The 16,846-nt window shown below is 44.8% G+C and overlaps 1 pseudogene; it reads right to left on the reverse strand.

The window, feature by feature from the left end:
- Window positions 1-232: 232 nt before the first annotated feature.
- Window positions 233-909, reverse strand: LOC131750399 (DNA replication complex GINS protein PSF2 pseudogene; annotated as a pseudogene).
- Window positions 910-16,846: the final 15,937 nt, after the last annotated feature.

The following is a 16,846-nucleotide window of genomic DNA, read 5'->3' on the forward strand; positions in this document are numbered from 1 at the left end:
AACACCTGACGTCACCAAACACTCACCTGCAGGAGACATGGGGCTCTGCTAGGGAAATCACTTGTTCTGCTAATGAATTTTTTTTCCCCCATTAAAGGACACCTGGCTCCCTGATACAGATGTGGAATTATAGAATGTCTCGAGGACTAGGCACAAGCCTGTTGCTTTCCAACAAGGTTATAAACCCATTCCTTGCTTCAGTACACTTTTTTCCATACACTCAAAAGTTGTTCTAAAACTCCAGAAACCTGAGTACCTTTGTCACATCCTGAGCACTCAAACACCACCCAGTGAGCTTCCTGCCGGCAGACACAGGCCTTGACAAACCAGTCCCTCCCTGGAAGTCCTGAGACTCGGGGCTGTCAGAAGGTTGCAGGTTCATGCGGAGTTTGTACATGTGATTGAGCGCTTGCGTGAGGAAAGCCCAGCTGGTGTTGATCTCCGTCAAGGTCAGGTTATCCAGCTTGGCATGTGCCTCCTGCTATCTCATGAAGCTGTTGGCAGACACCCGGAGCTTGGCTATAGGAGTGTCCCGCACGTCCTTGATCAGGGTCCAGATCTCATCTGCTTTCAGGATGTAGTCCGAAGCGTGATTTAACAGGAGTTTGATGAGCTCCACATAGTAAGGGCTGGGCATAGGAGTAAAAGTTTCTTCATTTCATTCATGATCCCTAATCTTCTCCAACTTTTCCACATCCATCCACTGGGGCTGGTGGGGCAGGCGGTGAGCAGCCGACACTTCTGTCTCTGTTTCAGGTTGATCGCCAGCCACAGAGGCACCTGCACTGGTAAGCCGGGGTTGAAAGGCCCCAGGCCACCCTCGATGAGGTGGATCTTGTCCAGACTGAAGTTTAGGATTATGGTGACCAGATCCTATTCGGCCAGAAACTCCACCTCAGCCACGACCATGGCTGCGCCCACAGCCAGCCCGAGACTCACCAAAAATTAACAAATCTTATCATATCAGGTATGTTGGCATAGATGTGCGGACAAAGAAATTCTTCATGCTGCTTTCTGTAGTATAAATTGGCATAAATATCTTGTAGAACAATTTGGCAAAAATACCCAGTAAACATGAAGCTGTGACTACCCTATGAGCAGCAATCTGCTTTTCAGGAATCTCGTAGAGAAAACACGAGCTCACGTGGATGTGAAGATAACTATTATATAAGAACGAATGGAAACAAACTATCAATTGGGTAAATGGAAAGTAGTTTATTCAAACACTTGAACACAAAGAGCTGCTAAAATAATTGATTTACATCTACATATTTCAACATGGATAAAACTCAAGTATATAATTTTGAGTTAAAAAAAAAAGCAAGGCTTCCCTGGTGGTGCAGTGGTTGAGGGTCTGCCTGCTGATGCAGGGGACACGGGTTCGTGCCCCGGTCCGGGAAGATCCCACATGCTGCGGAGCAGCTGGGTCCATGAGCCATGGCCACTGAGCCTGCGCGTCCAGAGCCTGTGCTCCGCAACGGGAGAGGCCACAACAGTGAGAGGCCTGTGTACCGCAAAAAAATAATAATAAAAATAAAATTAAATAAATTTTAAAAAATTAAAATTAAAATGTATATAAAACTCATGGGCCTTCCAAAATATACAAGCAGCTCATGCAGCTCAATATCAAAAAAACAAACAACCCAATCCAAAAATGGGCAGAAGACCTAAATAGACATTTCTCCAAAGAAGATATACAGATTGCCAACCAACACATAAAAGGATGCTCAACATCACGAATCATTAGAGAAATGCAAAGCAAAACTACAATGAGGTATCACCTCACACCAGTCAGAATGGCCATCATCAAAAATCTACATAATAAATGCTGGAGAGGGTGTGGAGAAAAGGGAACCCTCTTACACTCTTGGTGGGAATGTAAATTAATACAGCCACTATGGAGAACAGTATGGAGGTTCCTTAAAAGACTAAAAATAAAACTACCATATGAAACAGCAATCCCACTCCTGGGCATATACCCTGAAAAAACCATCATTCAAAAAGAGACATGGGCTTCCCTGGTGGCGCAGTGGTTAAGAATACACCTGCCAATGCAGGGGACACAGGTTCAATCCCTGGTCCAGGAAGATCCCACATGCCACGGAGCAACTAAGCTCGTGCGCCACAACTACTGAGCCTGGGCTCTAGAGCCCACGAGCCACAACTACTGAGCCGCGTGCCACAATTACTGAAGCCCGCTTGCCTAGAGCCTGTGCTCTGCAACAAGAGAAGCCACTGCAATGAGAAGCCCACACACTGCAACTAAGAGTAGCCCCTGCTTGCCACAACTAGAGAAAGCCCGTGCGCAGCAACAAAGACCCAATGCAGCCAAAAATAAATAAATAAATTTATTTTTTTTAAAAAAAGAGAGACATGTACCACAATGTTCATTGTAACGCTACTTACAATAGCCAGGACAGGGAAGCAACCTAAGTGTCCAGTGACAGATGAATGGATAAAGAAGATGTAGCACATATATACAATGGAATATTACTCAGCCATAAAAAGAAACGAAATTGAGTTATTTGTAGTGAGGTGGATGAACCTAGAGATTGTCATACAGAGTGAAGTAAGTCAGAAAGAGAAAAACAAATATGGTATGCTAACACATATATATGGAATCTAAAAAAAAAATGGTTCAGAAGAACCTGGGAGCAGGACAGGAATAAAGACGCAGACGTAGAGAATGGACTTGAGGACACTGGAAGGGGGAAGGGTAAGCTAGGGTGAAGTGAGAGAGTGGCATGAACATATATACACTACCAAATGTAAAGTAGATAGCTAGTGGGAAGCAGCTGCACAGCACAGGGAGATCAGCTCAGTGCTTTGTGACCACCTACAGGGGTGGGAGGGAGACGCAAGAGGGAAGGGATATGGGAATATATGTATATGTATAGCTGATTCGCTTTGTTATACAGCAGCAACTAACACAACAATGTAAAGGAATTATACTCCAATAAAGATGTTAAAAAAAAATTCATGGGCCCACGTGAAGCAAAGCGATTTATCAATGACAATTTAGAATAATAGGTAGAGAGGAGCTATTTTTGTATTTGTTATTGTCCATCAGGGCATGGGAAGATTTGATTCATCATAGTGTCAGGCACCATCTATTCCTATCGGATTCAGACACCATCTCTTTGTGTTCTTTATTGTTAATTGCACTGGACCTAGATAATTTTGTGTCTCCCATGCATGAAGAAACGTAGCAATGATGTTATTACAATGCATGGCTCTTCAGAACCTGCTTGTGGTTTGCAGTTCCCTAATACCATTTATTTAATTCTGGTTACAGCATCACTCAGGAACCCATTAGTTCAAGGAATGTCCATCCCCTGTCCAGCATGGCTCAAGATGGATCAGGGAAAGCATGGCATTGCCACACCCATCCAAGGCAAGAGACATAGGTTGGAAGGGCCCCTGGTATAGGGAACAATAGGCTCAAAAATCCTTGGAGAAAAAGTGAGTCTCCTTGAGGACTGCCTGACACGTGGCACAGAGCCCGTGAAAGATACGGGGTGCCCCCCACTGGGGTCCAGCAGTGGGGTCACATGGACTAAAGGATGCCTGCCACCACCTCTGCCGCCTTCAGGTGCATGGGCCAGAGGTAGTACCATGGTTGGAGCCAAGTCACACAGCTCAAGTCCAGAGGGTCAGCAGTGGACCACCAGTAATCCAGCACCCGGAACTCATCCTCCTTCAGTGACCCGAACAAGCCCCAATTCAGCACCATTCTGGCAGCCAATCTCACAGGATCCAATGAAAGAAATGCTGCACTACCAGCAGGAGAAAACTGCTGCCAGGACACCCTCGTGGAGCCAGAGCTAAGCCACAGGACCCACAGACACGAGGCCCAGAGCTCCTCGAGGCAACAGCAAGGGTAGAGGGTCAGAGAGAAACAGAAGCCCCCCAGAGTCCTGGTCCTGGCTCACGGCAGCACTGCCAGCCCACTGGCCTCAGATACCACAGGGGGGGGACTGTGAAATTTTTGAGGAAGGCACCTAAAACCCAAGGCCCCCTAAGTGTGGGGTATGGGGCAGAGGGCCATTTGTCCCTATCTAAGGGTAGAACAGTAACTCACCTCACAGATCTCTACCTGTTTCGTGTGTATCCATTTGGTATTCAGCCTTGATCGAGAATTCTTTAAAGAGAAGGATTACATCACAAACGTTTTCTGTGTCGGTCACAGACCCCAGCACCATACTAGATACCTGATGCCCAGTGGGTAACTGCAGACCCAGGGACTGGCTGAATTGTTTCCCTGGAAGCAGAGTCAGAGAAATGCTGGCTTAGGCGGGGTGACATTTGCGGAAACACCACACAAGAAGCTGATGTTGAATCATTAAATTTCCCCTTTGTGTGAACCTTCTGGTCTGGTGTGTAATCATCAAACAGCCTCTTGTATGACAACTAGGACTCCTGCTGTTCCATCCATATGCTTCTACACTAACATTCTGAAATATCCTTTTAGCAATGCCAAAGAATATGGATGTTATCTTGTAGCCTAGAATCTTTTTAATACTCTGAAAAATTGTTTTCTGTATCTATGTCATAATATATCTCATCATCTTTTTGCAACGAGTGTATGTTTCTGTGTATGTGTGTGTGTGTGTATCTGTGTGTATTTCTTCCACTGGCTTTCATGGGAAAACACTGAAACAATTAATTGCTCTACCCAGGCTTCTAATTCTCTTTCTCTCTCCTGCTCTCAATCTTCTGGCCAATTTAGCCTTTCCCTCCTGTTTTGCCATTTCACAGTGAACCGGCAGTGTTTCCACTTTTGAGTGTCATTTCATTACATTTCTAAAGCAACAATCCTGCATCTCCAAATTAACTCTTGTCTGGGGGGAAGTGTAAATGGCTTATGAACGCATAATGCACTTCGTCAAAAAAAAAAAAAATCCTCACTGTAATGTATATTTCCTTCTTGTTGTGCTTTGGGGCATCAATTAATGTCAAAAGCCTGACAATCCCCTGAACACATCCCTTTGACTACTGATACTGGTGTGACATTTCCTGACATGTGGGCAATGTTTTCTCCACGTGGCTCACTCCTCTTGCCCTTGATTTCCATGACACTCTTGTACTTGTTTCCTATTCCCTTCTCCTTCTGGGGACAAAGAGTATAACAGAAGTGGGTTCTTCACAGACTATAAACCCCATGGTATTTCTTTCTCCTTTTCTTTCTTTCTTTCTCTCTCTCTCCTTTTTCTTAAGAAACTTACTCAAACTTGAAAAATAGTAGAACAGTACTATTTCAACCCTTTCTCCTACATTCTCCTAGTTATTCAGTGGTTAGGTTTTTAAAGAAAGTCTTCACCCACTAAGCTTCCAAAAATGACAAGTTCAGAATAAGAGGCCAAGATTTTCTTAGTTTTTTAAAAAAAATAGACTATATGTAACAAAAAGGACTTCCATTTTCAAAGGCTATACATGGAATACTCTCCAAGAACAGAAACTGTGACTAAGCAGACCCACCCTGAGTCAGTTAGACAGGGTAGGGTTGAACCCTAGGAAAATAAGCCTGATTCACTTTCCTGTACACATAGACGGAAATTGTGCCGGGGTGGAAACAGAGAGAGGAGTTCAGAGAGGAGTTATAGGGAAATTGTATAATCTGGGTTCACAGGGGACCACAGGCAGCATTTCTTGTTCTAAAGGCCCTACCGGCCGCTGGCATTCTAGAAAACCCTTAGAGAGAGCCCCCTGTGTGCGGGTACTCGAGTACTCTGCCCTCATGCCTGCATCCTCTCTTGTTCTTCCTAGTTGGAATGTCAGTGGTAACTTAGTCACAAAAGCATAACTGATGCCCAGTGGGAAAATCTAACATATACTTTTAGAACATAGAATTGTTTACTCACTGTACAGCCCTACACATCTTGAGATGGATGGAAAACACAAACCAGTCAGAAAGAAACCAAAGGGAAACGCCACTACAAATAAATGGGGAGATTTTTCTTGCATCCCTACAGAATTTGTGTGAGAAAAAAAAAAAATTGCTTGTTTATAGAAATTTGACCTTAAAATCTCAAAACAAAGAAAGATGCAATTTGAAAGAAATGCCTTTTTTTCTCAGATTTTTAAAATAATTATTAGCTTTTCTTTTAAAAAAAAATTTATTTATTTATTTTACTTATTATTTTTGTTTATTTATTTATTAGTTTTGACTGTGTTGGATCTTCGTTGCTGTGCGCGGGCTTTCTCTAGTTGACGCGAGCACGGGCTACTCTTTGTTGCAGTGCACGGGCCTCTCACTGTGGTGGCCTCCCCCGTTGCAGAGCACGGGCTCTAGAGTGCGCAGGCTTCAGTAGATGTGGCACGTGGGCTCAGTAGTTGTGGCTCGCGGGCTCTAGAGCGCAGGCTCAGCAGTTGTGGCACACGGGCCTAGTTGCTCCGCGGCATGTGGGATCTTCCCGGACCAGGGCTCGAACCCGTGTACCCTGCATTGGCAGGCGGATTCTTAACCACTGCACCACCAGGGAAGCCCTTTTTCTTAGATTTTTTAAATGTCAGTTTTGTAAATGGGTCAAGCCAAATTGAGCTAAGAGATCAGTGAAATGACTTTTTTTTCCTCCTAAGAATCAGCTTAGTCCCACTATTCTTTATCATGCTAGGGTCTTACCCTAGATAAAAATATAGTTGCTCTTAAGATAAACTTGGGAGAGAGGGAGGATGGGGACCTAGAAGGATTATGGTGTTAAAACTTCAAAGCCTTTTGCTATTAAGCACAAATTCTAATTATCATTTAAAGGACACTCTGGAAAAACCCTTCCAAAACCAAATCAGGAGAGACATCCAAGGCAGCAAAAGACATCCCCGTTGGCAGTCCAAAAAGGATTAGAAGCAAACCCAAGAAAAATCTACATGATGACAAATTGCTCCAGTGTCTTCACCTTTAAGGCCCAGTTAAACGCTTCTGACTATGAAATGGCAATTTTGTAGGATGGAAACATTTTCTGAGCTCTACTAAAACACTTCTTCCCTGCTTTCTCTAAATTAATAAATCTAAGAAGAGGCCTCAAAAGTTTAATCAGGGTAGCATTTCTACAAATAAAACCCTGGCAATAGCCCCTATGGTCCCAGGTCAGACGATGACCAATATTATCCTCGAACACTTTTCTGCTTTGATATTCCACAGCACTCAGCTACCTGGAGTGCATCTACATAAATCAGTGGAGAAACAAAGAATTCTAATAACAGTAAGAACTGCATCCTATTCGGTGATTGAAAACTGCAACTGTGTTTTCCAATCTGTTTGCAATGACAGAGTGTCATGATGTGGAATGAAAACCCGTGGATCTTTCCTGCCTTGTGAGCTGAAAGGCACGATGCATTTATTCAAGGAGAGTTCTGTCGAGGTGAAGCAGGTGAGCCACGGAGACTCTACCGTAACTTTTCCCCAACTGCCATGCATTAAACATGTTCCATCTCATGAACCATGAATCATTTCATTTTTAAGTACTCTTTTATTTCCTTGAAATTTATTTAAAACTTTATTAGATTCAACTGGCACCGTCCTGACAGACAGCCCACATTCATTTTAAAACTTCCCAGCAGAGAAGCATAAAACATTTAAAATCTATATTTGATCTGACAACAGCAGCACAGTGTTTGAATTAGAAACAGATTAGGCATAATTGAAGATAAAGAGGATGCAAGCACCACTCCCATTTTGGTGAAGTGGGCTTTAAATTATCAGATTCATCCAGAATACATTACCGAGAAACATTGAATTGTTATCGTTAGACAGCCTTTTCTAAGAGTTTACAATTTCTCAGTTCAGTGAAGCTTACCGCCAGCCTGTTATCAGAAAAAAAAAACAAAAAATCATTCGGTTCAGAGCACACAACTGATCTCACCTCAAAAAGTACACATTTCCTCCTGATAACAGACACTTCATTGGACGGCCAAGAGGGTACTTCACACACAATCTTTTCAGGTCCTTTCACTTCCTAGGTAATTCCTGAGGAGGCTACAAACAGGCATTGTTTACCAACAGGGCTCCCTGCCAAGCCTGCCTCCATCTTTATTTAATTAAACATCCCACAGGACACACACCCTCACTCACACCTGCATGTGCACGTGCGTGTGCGTGCCACGTGCGTGTGCGTGCCACGTGCGTGTGCGTGCCACGTGCGTGTGCGTGCATGCACATGCAAGAGTGTGTGCACACATGCACGATCTTGGCTTTGCCGGAGTCCTTCCGCCATTCTCATTAGTAATGGAGCTGCGCTTCTTCCCGGTGTCTCGCAGAAAGGCTTCAGCAAGGAGTCAGGGAGGTCAGGAAAGTAAGTAAAGGGAGGTTTTATGTAAGTGATAGTACCCTCCCGAGGTGAGAGCAGGCCGTCTCAGGTGAGTAGCTGCCCTGAGTTTCTTTGGCAAACCGGTTATGCGGGGCGTACAAATGAAGGGAGGGAGGGGTTTGGGGTTAGTAGCCCCTGGTTTTCATCCCAGCACCACCTTCCCGAGGGGAAAAGGATTCTTGTCCTCATTTAGCTTTGATCGGAAGTGTCATGGCATCGGTGCCTGATGGGTACTTCTTATCTGCAAGGCTAATTTTATCGTAATGAGAGAATACCGAGCAAAAGGTTACATTCGGACACTGGAGATTCCTGCCTTTTCCCATCTTTGTTTGTCTCCAGGACACTTACCACCCCAAAATGTGTGGCTTCCTATCAGTGCAGAGGTTCCTGCTTTTCTCTGTCTGCCCATGGACCCCCGCTGTTTACAAGATGTGTGGTTTCCTGCCACCTAACCCCTGCCCCCCCCCCTTTTTTTTGCTCATATTTAGCTACCTGCCTACTGCAACATTCACCCCTCAAGGAGCCTGGACCCTTAAAATCTTTTAAGAGACAAAGGGCGGATGGTCTGCCTTCTGTACCTGCTTCAAGCTGAGCACGCGGGTCCAGATCTCCTTGCTGTCTGTCAGAGATAGGGGTCTCGGGGTTGTGTACAGTGGCAGAGGTGGAGAGTGGGGAGTAGAAAGAGGCAGCAACCTGCCCAGCAGGTGTTGATGGTCCCCTTCTTCAGGTGGGATGGGTTGAAATCCCTGGCATAGCATCATTTGAAGTAGGAATTGTTGTGTTCTAGAAGATAGAAATTCAACTAGGTAGTTAAAAATACAAGGACCAAAGAGAAGGATGAGAAGTATAGTGCCTATGGGACCTAGAAATGGAAGAAGCCAAGTATATACTGGGAATCACCCCTTAACGATCTCAGCCCATTGTTGCTTCTCTTGATTATACCTGATTATACCAGGCTCTCAGACAGCCTGGCCATCCTGAGAACACTAGGTCCAGTTGCTTGGAGAGATATGCCACTGGTCGTGGAATTGGCCCTACTTTTTGGGTGAGAACTCCCAGGGCAATTCCCTGTTTTTCTGAGGTAGAGTAAAGGTCTTGTTAAGATCTGGGATCCCTAGGGCTGGGGCGCTAATTAGGGCAGTCTTAATCTGATCAAATGCTGTTTGTAAGTTCCCTGTCCAATCTAGGGGTTCCATGTCCAATCCCTTCGAGGCCTCATACAATGGTTTTGCCATGAGACCAAACCTGGGGATCCAAATCCTACAAAATCCAACCATTCCTTAGAAGGCTCTGAGCTGTTTCTTTGTTTGTGGTGGTTTTAAGTAGAAGATTGCCTCCTTATGCTGGGTCGCAAGGGCACGCTTCCCTGGGCTTGGAACGTGTCCCAGATAAGAAACTCTCTGGGAGGAAATTTGGGCTTTCCGTGAGGATACTTTCTATCCCTTGGAGCCCAGGAAATTGAGGACCTGTATGGTGTTTTAGTCTGAAGCTTCCTTTGAGGGGCTGCAGGTAAGGAGGTCGCCTACATATTGTAATAATGGCACCATCTCTAATTTTTGTTCCCTTAGTTCCTTAGCTAGGGCGTTGCCAAACAGGTGTGGGCTGTCCTAGAATCCCTGAGGAAGGACAGTCCAGGTATATTATTGGGTTTCATTTGTGTCTGCGTCAGTCCATTCGAAAGCAAAAAGGTATTGAGAATCAGGGTAAACAGGTGTACAGAAGAAGGCATCTTTAAGATCAAGGACCGTAAACCAGGCTGTGTTCTCTGGGATCTGAGTAAGGATTATGTATGAGTTGGGAACGATTGGGTGAAGGGGAATTACAGCTTCATTTATGATTCGGAGATCTTGAACTGTTCTATAATCCCCATTTGGTTTGAGGACAGGTAGGATTGGAGTATTACAGGCAGACTGGCATGGCACCAAAAGCCCATGTGTGATAAATTTTGTGATTAGGGATTGGAGGCCTTGTCGAGTCACTGGTTTTATGGGGTATTGGTGCCTGGAAGGGTTATTATTCGTTTCCTTTAAGGTGATTTTATAGGAGTGATAGACTTTGCCTTCCCTGGGATTCCCTGATCCCAGACCTGTGGATCTATAAATTTTTCAATTTCCAGTGGAATATTTTGGGCTGGACTGTCCATGCCTTGTATAATACATAGTCCAGCCAAAAACACTCCTTGGCTTTGGTTTTCAGGGAGAGTAACAGTCGCCCCCAAGGCTGAGAGAAAATCCTTTCCAAACGGGCTGGGGCATTCAGGCATGACAAGAAACTTGTGAGTTATAAGGGTCTTTCCCCAGGTGTGAGTTAGGGGGGTGGTGAAATGTTTTAGTTTTAGCCCTCCTTCTACCACAACAACAGAGCAGGTTTCAGGGGCAATGGGCCCAGCGTGAGAAGTCAGGACAGAGTAAGTGGCTGCTATGTCCACTGGAAACTGGGCAAGCTTAGCTGCCATGTCAATAGTCACCCAACAGTTCCTCCTGTGTGATGATGACTGTCTTTTGGGGAGCCTTGGGAGGTCTTGGGTCCCATCAGTCAACCACTGCCATGACTGGCGTGGGGGAACTTCCTCGCTCCCTTTGGAGCTGGGGGCATTCCCTCCTCCAGTAGCCCATCTTCTTGCAGAGCAGGCATGGCATTTTGGGTGTAGGCTGGGACCTGTTTCCTGGGCATCCCTTGCTCCGGTGTTCAGGCCTCCCACAGCTAAAACAGGCTCCCCTTCCTGGAGGAGGTCTTCTGGGAGTACTTTTGGGATAACCAGGAGGTGGGTTAGGTCTTGTCATGATGGCTGCCAAAAGCCTGACTTGTTGTTCCTTCCTTAAGTCACGCTGTTCCTGCCTTTCCTCCTCAGCCTGGTCTCTATGGTTGAAGACACTGAAGGCTGCGTCAATAAGAAGGTTGAGAGGGGTTTAGGGCCCCATGGCAAGCTTTTGAAGCTTTCGACGGATGTCAGTGGCTGATTGGCTAATGAAGTGGGTTGCAAATACGGTGTGTCCCCCGAAAGTTTTTGGGTCTACATTCCTATACTTTCTGAGGGCCTCTACCAATAGGGCCTGAAATGGAGCTGGATTTTCATCTTGGCCTTGGGTGATCTCTTTAACCTTATCATAGTCAACAGGTTTAATTATGCATTGTTTCATCCCTTCAATGAAGCAAAGGATACCAGTTTGGCCTGGCTGATAGTCCAAATTAGGATCCATTAGAGGCACTGATGTCATGCCCACAGGGTATTGATATTGTTGGGCAACTGTATAATCCATTAGCATATGTTTGAGCCTGTGTCCAAATACACTGAGGTCTTTTCCTCAGTGGTGCAGCAGTGGGAAAGGACATTTACGTTCTTCCAAGTAAGGTCAAAGGAGAGAGTTAGTCCCTGGAATTCTTCCGTGAACTGGCTAGGGTCCTCTGAGAATCAGCCTAAGCAAGTGCAGCACTGGTTGAGGTTGGACAAAGAAAAAGGGGTGTGGACTCGGGTAACTCCCTGAGGCCCACCTACTACTTCCTGAAGGGGGCAAAGAAGCTCTGGCTGCACTTCTGGTACGGAAGGGTAAAGAGGCTTATAGGGCAGGGGAGAGGCTGAAGATGGTGAAGGAGTGTTGGGACATGATCTTCTGTCTGGGGCTCATGTTCCTCCAGAGATGCCACTAGAGAGGGCTTTGTGTAGCGTGAATGGGTCCCAGTTGGCGAGGTTCCCTAACATAGGACTTGCATAGCTCCGGGTTCTCTCTTAGGGCCATAAAAGCCTGAACATAAGGCACTCCTGTCCATTTTCCCTGCCTTTTGAAAAAGATGTCTAACCGTAGGATAGTATTATAGTTGAGGCTCCCATTTTCTGGCCAGGCCTCATCGTCCTCAAGTTTATATTGGGGCCAGGCTGTGTTACAAAAGAAAATGAGCTTTTTTCATTTTAAAGAATCTAGAGAAAACGTGTCCCAGTGACTCAGAACGCACCCAAGGGGTGAGTCGTTGGGGATGGAGGAGGTGTTTCCCATCGTTCCTTCAGGGAGAGGATGCTCCCATACCAGAGAGGAGTATCAGTATTAGGAGGTCCCATGGGGGCTCCCTAAGACAGGACTGGTTCCAGGCATCCCCGCCCACCTAGCCCTGTCAACCCTAGCCAGAATGGAGGCTAGCTCCTCCCCCATAAGGCAGTCCTGCTGGCCCCAGTGTTCTTGGGCCTGTGTCCAATCATGGCGTCCACGGTACCCAGGATGAGTGACCTTCCTGAAGGCTTCTCTATAGACTCTATAGATTAACCCCTGTGTTCCAGGATATGTTCCCCTGGAATGGACATCCTCATAGTTCTAGGACCTATTTAAGCCCCAGCTTTCTTTTCTCTAAAATGGAGGTAAGTTTCTGAAAACAGGCACTGGCCATTGAAAGAGATGGTTTGTGGAAAAGCCTCTCTTTTCCCTTCCCTTTTGTGGGTGGTCCCACTCTCCCCGCCACCCCTTCTCACACGTGCTCCATCCAGTGGGCGCCCTAATGGCTTTTAACTGCTCAACCCAAGCCCACATTTCTGCAGCAATGGGTCTGAAAATGGGACAGACAATAAGAAAGAGAAAGGGAGAGAGTGAGAGAGAGAGATGGTGGGAAGTAAGGCAGGGCGTCTCAAGCCCAAAGGAAGTGAGAGGCTAAGTCCAAAAAGGTGACAGACAATAAGAAAGCAAAAGAGAGAAAGAGTAAGGGAGAGAGTGTGAGAGAGAGAGTAATGGCGGGAGGTAAAGCAGTGCCTCTCGGAAGTAAAAGTGCAAGGGAGGCGAGACGCTGAGGCTTACCGAACTCTCCTGGCTGAGTCTCCAAGATGTTCCCAGTGAAAGGTTCTTGACTCATCACAGAAAGAATTCAGAAACGAGACAGGGAGGTCAGGAAAGTAAGTAAAGGGAGGATATTTTAAGCAATAGTACACTCCCGAGATGAGAGTGGGCTGTCTCAGGTGAGTAGCTGCCCTGAGCTTCTTTGACAAACCAGTTATGTGGGGCGTACAAATGAAGGGGAGGAAGATTCATGGTGGAGGGAGGGGTTTGAGGGTTGTATTCCCTGATTTTCATCCCAGCACCACCTTCTCGAGGGGAGAAGGATTCTTGTCCTTATTTAGCTTTGATCGCAAGTGTCATGGCATCGGTGCCTGATGGGTACTTCTTATCTGCAAGGCTAATTTTATTGTAATGAGAGCATAATGAGCAAAAGGTTACATTCGGACACTGGAGATTCCCGCCTTTTCCCACCTTTCTTTGTGTGCCTCCAGGACACTTATCACCCCAAAACGTGTGGTTTTCTATCAGTCTGGAGGTTCCTGCTCTTCTTTGTCTGCCCATGGACCCATGCTGTTTACAAGATGTGTGGTTTCCTGCCATCTGGTCCCTACCTCCCTTTCTCTGGTCATATCTAGCTACCTGCCTGCTGTAACACACTCATTGTACACAGAAAATTTGCTACATTTAACTAATGAAAGTTAAATAAGTTAAGTTTGGGTACAATAGCTTTCTATGTTTGCAGGGGGTGGTTTGTTTTCACAAACAAAACCAGACTTTGGAACATAAGTCAGACTAACAAAACCAGAAAAATAATTCTAGTAAGATGAGAATAACAGTGTGAATCTGTCTAGGTTACTTTCTTCTCATTCAATATATTTTTACTAATTTTCAATGTAAGACATATAAATACTCCTATAAAGCATCAAATCTCAAGTTTTTTAAAGACAAAAATAAGGAAAGAGGAAAGGAGAAGAAATGTTGAATTATTTTAGAAAAATTGAGGGTCCAGTTAGATTGTGAGAAGCTCAGAACCCTTTCAGTTAAGCCAAATCTTGAACTTTAATTTTCAATCCAAAAATTTCCAGTGTAAGAAAGCAATGATTTTTGAAAAAAATCTTGAAACCTGAAAAACTTTGAAGTACTTTGTGATTTTCAAGCAATTTGAATTAGATCATCAAGATTTAAATCAGGGAGAATCTTCAAGATGTAAGGGTTAGTCTGTGTGTGTGCAGGAAGTATAGGTATGTGTGCGTGAGAGTGTGTGTGTGTGTGTGTGTGTGTGTGTCCACGTGTGCATGCTATTAAGAAAGCTGGTTAGGTTGAAAGTCAGAAAGTACTTTTTAACTGCATAATTCCTAGAAGGCAGCCTTCTAAGATAGGAAAGAACAGAGATTTGGGAGTCGGACAGACCCATATTTAAATAATAATGCTTGGTGACTGAACACAGGCAAATTACTGGACCTGATTCTTCCTCAAGTGAGGAAAATACCTCCTTCCAGGCTGCCAAGGTTTAAATGAGGCCACATCTGTTAAACAGCTTCATACTGTGCAAGCTCTTAAAACCTTATGTCCTGCCCACAGAATGTTAAAAACTGGGGTTGTTTTCCTCAAATGCACTTTGAATAATAAAAATACCCAAGTGATGATTAAACGAAAACCACATTTTACAATACATGTTTACCCAACACAAATGATTTTAAAAACATGTATTTAAAATGTAAATACAGAGCTATCAGAACTCTTCCTTTTCAGAGAGTTTGCCCGATGAGCTGAACCAGGGGAACTTTCTACAATACAGTGAGTTTGGAAAGTAGACACCTTCCATCCCAGGTAAATCTTGTGGCTGTTAAAGGAGATACTTTGATGGCTCTGACGATTCTGGAATTGTATTTAAATTAGGGTCATTTGTCTGAAATTTTTTTCTTAACCTAGCCTATATGCCTGATTGATTATAAAAGTCTTTGGTAAATGGTGGTAAATACTGGGAGAACAATGTCCTTGGCAAATTCATATTCTTCAAAGATTTCTCACTCTTTTATTTCAAAAAGTTCTCACTGCTATACCATTGAGTCTAATCATTTCCCTTATCCAGAATGCTGAAGTTCTACCAAGTTGTTTTCCTTGAAGAACCAAAATATCCTTTGTTCTCCCTGACAGCATATTCCTTTGATGTCTCTGGGAGTCTGTTCCTCAGCATGGAAAATATCATAATCATAAACATAATAATGCTCTTGCCAAATCTGATACTTAGTTTTAGACACAGAAATTTGCTGCATCCAATCATGCATCGATGCAAGCAAGTCTTTCCACCTCAGAAGCCATTCCATCACATTTTCTTATCACTGCAGATTGCACCCTCCTAAGCACTCTTAGCTTCCTTCAACCGTTTTCTCTGCCCTTTAAAATTGAGCTCTCAGGCAAATGCAGCAATTTGAAACTGCAGGCTAGCCCACCCACTTTCATAGCTAACTCATGTTGCCTCAAATATCATGCTTTATTTCCATAGGGATGTGTTTTCTTAATGTTTTTATTTTCTCTTTTTTGTACCATATTTCCTCTTCTTAAGTCTGTCAAAGAGTAAAAATCATGTCAAAATTTGAAGCAACTTTGCAAGAAAGAGAGAAATCCTGTGATACAGATTCACTCTGAGGGCAGTCGCAGAATCATTTCCAACTAGGATGCACCCTCTGAGTTTTTATTAGAGTCAAAGTAGCCCTGATTATGACATGAGAATGGATCACAGTCACAAATCAGGTGGCCATAATCTGAGTGCATCTGGGAGCTTTAATTTCTTTTAAGGTAGTATTTTGCTATTTTGTGGGTGACAAGCAAATTTTGCATTCAAGAGAAGAAAATGGAATTTGTTTTTTAGAGAAGACCCTCCATTTAGTTGGGAGTGACCACTCTGATGAGCCCTTTTAGTCATGTAAATATAATGTGAAAGCTTACCCAGTGTTCTCAGGAAGACCCTGAGGTAGAGAAGTGACCCGAAGGCCAGGGCTTCAGCATGAGAGGTTGAGTATCCTGTTTATAATGTCAGTTGGGCTTCTCAGCGGCACTGTTCTCTGTGAAGTCTCAGCAGACTATTCCCCATACCCAGATTTAGACCACCTACAGCCTGGGAGATCTTGTGTCTTTTGGATTCCAGGCATTTTCTTGTAGGAGGCTGGGACCTGAGGCTGAACTCTCAGGGATTTGCAGATCATATCTCCTCCTCTCCTGACTCTGGTGACACAGTGAAGACCCTGGGTTAGAGCCTTGGTACCAGCCCACCCTGGATGGGAAGTGTCCCCAACAGGGTATTATTACCCACAGCTGAATGAGTCCATTATCATAGGGAAATGTATGGTGAACTCTCATTGGTGCCATGGGAAGTCCTTCTGGAAGAAAGGGATCTGCCCCACTGTCAATCACCCAAAAGCAGGAAATGAGTGGGCATGCACTGGAGGATGGCAGGACAGGTTCTCTCTGGAACTGGGTGTTGATTGGACTCCAGGTCGGAACGCCTGGGAATTCCCATTGTAGAGGTTGAGCTGCCCCCACCATTGGGATGCCTGTGGGGATTAGGAAGGAAGATGTTTGGCTTGTGGGCTTTAGGAGTGGCCCCTGCTGATGCTGTGAACCACTCTGTGTTCACAAGCCTGACCGAGTTACTCAGAGGAGAAGTAAGGAGGGCAATGGTCCCTCCCCAAGGCTAGAATAGGCATGCGCTGGAGGTGGGCTGGGAAAAGGCAGGTGAGCTCATCAAAGTGGCTATCTCTTGGGAATCATCAGTAGTATGGGCAG

The sequence above is a fragment of the Kogia breviceps genome, chromosome 2 (assembly GCF_026419965.1).
Source record: "Kogia breviceps isolate mKogBre1 chromosome 2, mKogBre1 haplotype 1, whole genome shotgun sequence".
Classification (NCBI taxonomy): Eukaryota; Metazoa; Chordata; class Mammalia; order Artiodactyla; family Physeteridae; genus Kogia; species Kogia breviceps.